A 5,841-nucleotide genomic window follows, 5' to 3' on the forward strand; every position below is an offset into this window, starting at 1 on the left:
GCCAACATCATATCTGATAAGGGCCTAATCTCCAAAATTTATAGGGAACTCATACAACTTAACAAAAAGAAGATAAACAATCCAATAAAAAAATGGGCAAAGGATCTAAATAGACACTTTTCAAAAGAGGACATTCAGAAAGCCAAGAGACATATGAAAACATGCTCAAAGTCACTAATCATCTGAGAGATGCAAATCAAAACAACAATGAGGTACCATCTCACACCTGTCAGAATGGCCATCATCAACAAATCAACAAACGACAAGTGCTGGAGAGGATGTGGAGAAAAAGGAACACTTGTGCACTGCTGGTGGGAATGCAGACTGGTGCAGCCACTATGGAAGACAGTATGGAGTTTCCTCAAAAATTGGAAATGGAACTCCCATTTGACCCTGTGATCCCACTTCTAGGAATATATCCCAAGAAACCAGAAACACCAATCAGAAAGGATCTATGCACCCCTATGTTCATAGCAGCACAATTCACCATAGCTAAGATCTGGAAACAGCCTAAGTGCCCATCAGTAGATGAATGGATTAGAAAACTGTGGTACATCTACACGATGGAATACTATGCTGCTGTAAAAAAGAAGGAACTCTTACCATTTGCAACAGCATGGATGGAACTGGAGAGCATTATGCTAAGTGAAATAAGCCAGTCAATGAAGGAAAAATACCACATGATCTCACTCATTCATGGATAATTAAGACCATTACAAACTTTTGAACAATAATAGATACAGAGGCAGAGCTGCCTCAAACTGATTGTCAAACTGCAGTAGGAAGGCCAGGGAGGGTTGGGGGACAGGAGGGAGGGGAGTAAGAGATTAACCCGAAGGACTTGTATGCATCCATATAAGCATAACTAATGGACATAAGACACTGGGGGGTAAGGAAGGGCAGGGGTTTGTCAAGGGCGGGGGGGGGGGTGGCGGGGAAGGACACTTATGTAATACCCTTTGTAATACTTTTAGCAAAAAAAAAAAAAAAGAAAAAAAAAGAAAAAAAAAAGAAAACACACATGCAAAAAAATAGGGAAAATAAAGAAAAGCAGAGAGAAAAAAAAAATAATACTTCTTTTGAATTAATTACAGGCTATGAGGTTACTAAACAGCATGAAAATTATATCTCTTAATGAGTATGGTCCTAACATTTTAAATTATCGGAATGACCTTATACTATTTTTTAGCAAAATTTGAGACCATCTGAGTCACTAGCGTTTTTAAATGCCTTGTCAATATGCCAAAAGTTTACTTCAAATCAGTTATAATCTACATCTCTTATTAACAAAATATATCCTTGCTTAGCTCTTTTAACAAACATGTTTTTCCATATACATGTTTATTATTTTTCTATTTATGTAAGTTGTATCCTCATGAATTTTACAAATTAATCTTCTGAAATTATATTAGCATTTCTTATCAATTTAGATAATATTATTATATATTTAAACTTGTAGTTTTCTTCATAGTTGATATTCCCTTTTACTAGGCTTATATACAACTGTTTCATGTTATATATATCTCTGTATCATATTAATCTCCTTTCTTCCATTGTGGTTTTTTCTAAAGCATCTAAATTTTATAATCTTAGTATACTGGTAAATATAAGATACGCCCCTTTTGTCAACTCTATCCTATATAATAAAAGGCTAATATGCCAATTGTCCCCTCGACCAGGAATTTGACCAGGGTTTCAACTGGGAGTTTGACCAAGGGGCGGGGCTGGCCCATCAATCACCTGCGGCCCCTCCGCCTGGTGGCCCTGGCCCGATTGGCCCTGATTGGGGTAGGCTGGCTGGACCCCACCTGTGCATGAATTCATGCACTGGGCCTCTAGTATTTAATATGTTTTCAGTTTTATTTTATGTAATTTTAATTTTATTTTATTATTTTTTTTTTATGTGCCTCAGGCATGAAACAGCTCTGGCCACCGACACAGGCATCAAGCTAGGATGAACTAAGGACTGTACATCTGCTTTGCCCCTGACTGATATAAGAGCAACACCACCAATCAGGTGTCTCCTTGTCCATTGCCAGGGGGTTGTTTTATGTAACTTTTAAATGGTGAAACTTTCATATTGACTCATAAAACAATAAATTTTTATTTTGAATTCTGAAAAAAACAGAAAAAACTTAATTTAAGAATGTTTAATCATTTCATTAGTATATTATCTTTATCTAAAGGTAGATCAGTGGTCTTTAATTAAAAATCAATGAACATGGATTTTTTTTTGGGGGGGGGGGGCGGGGTTAGGAAATGTTTCCAGTCCTTGACATGAGTAAATGTAAATTGAAACAAAGATGTCTCAAGGAAAACAAAATGTTCATAAAATATGTGGATTATTTAATAAAAAATTATGTGTTCTTAATATAAGTCTAAGATTCATATAGTCATTATAATATAGATTTTATGAGGCACATGTTTCCCCAACTGGATAGTTTACTTTAAAGATATTTCCCTTTATTCAGATTTTGTTCTTGTCAATAATGGGATATTGAAGTGAAAGTAAAAAAAGAGAGAAGCTTAGAAAAATTCTATATGGAGAGATCAGTTGGCCAAATGTCAATTTATATAATGGAAGAAGAGGAAATATAATCATATATCCTAGAGACAAGAGATCTCTCCTAGGAGATAGAGTGAACATTATTAAAAACTAGAGGCCCGGTGCATGACTTGTGCACCAGTGGGGTCCCTCGGCTTAGCCTGCAGGGTCAGGCTGAAAATGGCTCTCCGACATCCCCTGAGGAGTCCTGGATTGTGAGAGGGCACAGGCCAGGCCAAGGGACCCGACCAATGCATGATCGGGGCTGGGGAGGGATGCGGGAGGTTGGCCAGCCATGGAGGGACCATGGGAGGGCTCCAGGGTGTGTCTGGCCCGTCTAGCTCAGTCTGGATCAGCCGGACCCCAGCAGCAAGCTAACCTGTGGGTCAGAGCGTCTGCCCCCTTATTGTCAGTGCATGTCATAGCGAGTGGTTGAGCAGCCTTAGCAGATCATTAGCATATTAAGCTTTGATTGGTTGAAGGGCCAACCAATCGACTGGACACTTAGCATATTAAGCTTTTATTATATAGAATATTTTCACCTGAGAAGGATTAAGCATGGTAAAAAACCTAAAAGCAATAGTATTTCTATTCAAGTGTGGTTGATATTTAAATATTAATAAACATAAAAAATTCACTTCAGAAATAATTCTTTTAAAAATATTTAACTCACCATAGATTGTTGAATGGCAGTAGCTAGAGTGGACATTCTTACCTTATACTTGACCTTATGGAAAATATGCTTACTATTCCATATTGCACTTTAGTTGTAGTTTTCTGTATATATACTTTTAATCAGATTTAGGAAATTCCATTTAATTTGTAGTTTGCTGAGGGTATTTTTAACAATGCTTTATTAGAAAAGGTTGTTTACTTTTGTTCAATGCTCTTTCTGCATCTTTAGGTAACTATCTTCATTGTTCTCTTAATGTGGTGCATTACACGAATATTTAAATATGAAAGCATTGTTGTAGGATTTCTTGTTTCAGCTCTTCATGTAAAGATCTTGGAAATCCTTTCCTTATAATAAAAAGTTAAAAGAGTCCTAGCTAGTTGGGCTCAGTGGATAGAGCAGTGGTTCTCAACCTTCCTAATGCTGCGACCCTTTAATACAGTTCCTTATGTTTTGGTGACCCCCAATTTCATTGTTACAAATTGAACATAATTAAAGCATAGTGATTAATCACAAACACAATATGTAATTATATATGTGTTTTCAGATGGTCTTAGGCGTCCCCTGTGAAAGGGTCGTTCGACCCCCAAAGGGGTCACGACCCACAGGTTGAGAACCACTGGGATAGAGCATCAAACCCAGGACCCTTCAGAGCCTGTGGACTGACGGGTCCTGGGTTTGATTCCTGTCAAGGGCACATGCCTGGGTTGTGGGCTAGATCCCCAGTTGGGGGCATGCAGGAGGCAGCCAATCAATGATTCTCTCTCATGATTGATGTTTATACCTCTCTCTCCCTCTCCCTTCCTCTCCGAAATCATTAAAAATATATTTTAAAAAAAGTTAAAATAAAAGAAAACAATGACTTTTCTTGGGCCCATTAGAGAACTGAGGTCAGAGTGAGAATGGCCACCTCAAAATCTAGACAAATAGGCAAAAACAGAGAATCAGAGCTAAGATCAAGCTTAGCTAGAGTAGAATCTGTTGGAGCCATAAACTGGTAAGAAGACTTAAATGGTAACTGACCAAATGCTAGAGGTAAAGAGTGGACTAGCATAAAAGACAGAGACATGTCTCTGAATAGTTAGTGTTACACACTTTTAATAACATAACATAATTTAATTTAATGGCTCAGATATAAGCTATTCCAAGAAATGTCTTTTTTCTGTCATATTGAAAACTGGGAAGCATTGTGATTATGGAGAAGTATATGATGCAATGATTATTATCTATATTCCATGATATTTTGCATGCAAGAATTGGTTATTTTTTTTTTTATATTTTAATAATTTTTATTTCTTAAGTATTACAAAGAGTATTACATATGACTCCTTTTTTCCCTCCCTTGACATTCCCCCGGCCCCTACCCCCCGCCCCCCCCCGCCCCGTGTCTTGTGTCCATTGGTTAATCTTATATGCATGCATATAAGTCCTTCAGTTGGTCTCTTAATCGCCCCCCCCCAACCCTCCCCAGGCTTCCCACTGTAGTTTAACATTCTGTTCAATGTTGCTCTGCTTCTGTATCTACCCCTGTTCATCAGTCCATACTGGTCCCCTTTATTTGTCCCAACCTCACTGGAGTAATCTCAACCTCACCAGGGCCGTCTGAGCCTCACCAGGGCCGTTTCAACCTCACTGGGGCCATCCCTACCTCACGGGGGCCATTTCAACCTCACCGGGGTCGTCCCTACCTCACGGGGGCCGTAAGAATTGGTTATTATGGCTTATTTTATGGTCAGAAGTTTAAAGCTGATTTTGGAATAGCTATGAGTTTTAGAAACATTACTAAAAATGTATAGAGTTCAATGTATACTAGAGTTCAATTATGGACTACCTCATAAGGAAAACACAGACTCCTTTTTTTCCCGTTTCTGTGCAACATAAATTCTTTGTATTATTCTGCTTCTCATGTACATGGAACAGTGTGAGGGAGCTGTGAGTATGACCATTAAATAATTTTTTGAAATTTTACCTAGAATTCTGGTAGGCATGATAATGGTTAAAAGGTGTTTGGGGCCAACCTAAGTGTCCATTGATAGATGAATGGATAAAGAAAATTATATATATATATATATATATATATATATATATATATATATATTATTCAGCAATAAAAAATATTGACATACATGGAGGGACCTAGAGGGTATTATGCTAAGCGAAATAAGGCAGACAAAGAAAGATAAATACTGTATGATTTTATTTATATGTGAAATCTAAATGAAACAAAACAAAGGAACAAACAAAACAAAACAGAAATAGACTTATAGATACAGGGTACAAACTGATGGTTCCAGAGGTGAGAGGGAAGGATGGGTGAAAAGTTAAGGGGAATAAGAAGCACAACTTCCAGTTATAAAATCAATAAGCCACAGAATGTAGTGTACAGCACAGGGAATATAGTCAATAAACCTGTAATAACTTTGCACAGTGACAGATGGTTACTAGACTTATTGGGATAATCACATCATAAGGTATATAAATGTCAAATCAATATGCTGTACACCTGAAACTAATATAATATTGTGTGTCAACTATACTTTAATAAAACATTTTTTTAAAAAATGGTATTTGTGGCTTAACCATTTCAGCAAAATCTTCCAATGGAACTTACTTTGCTATATTG

General features: G+C 37.3%; 1 pseudogene; it reads right to left on the reverse strand.

Annotated features, from left to right (window-relative positions):
• Window positions 1-1,899: 1,899 nt before the first annotated feature.
• LOC139007905 (small nucleolar RNA SNORA48) lies at window positions 1,900-2,044 on the reverse strand (annotated as a pseudogene).
• Between the last annotated feature and the right edge of the window lie 3,797 nt (window positions 2,045-5,841).

This window comes from Myotis yumanensis, unplaced genomic scaffold (assembly GCF_028538775.1).
Source record: "Myotis yumanensis isolate MYYU_CA2020_CCGP unplaced genomic scaffold, mMyoYum1.0.hap1 SCAF_3, whole genome shotgun sequence".
Taxonomy (NCBI): domain Eukaryota; kingdom Metazoa; phylum Chordata; class Mammalia; order Chiroptera; family Vespertilionidae; genus Myotis; species Myotis yumanensis.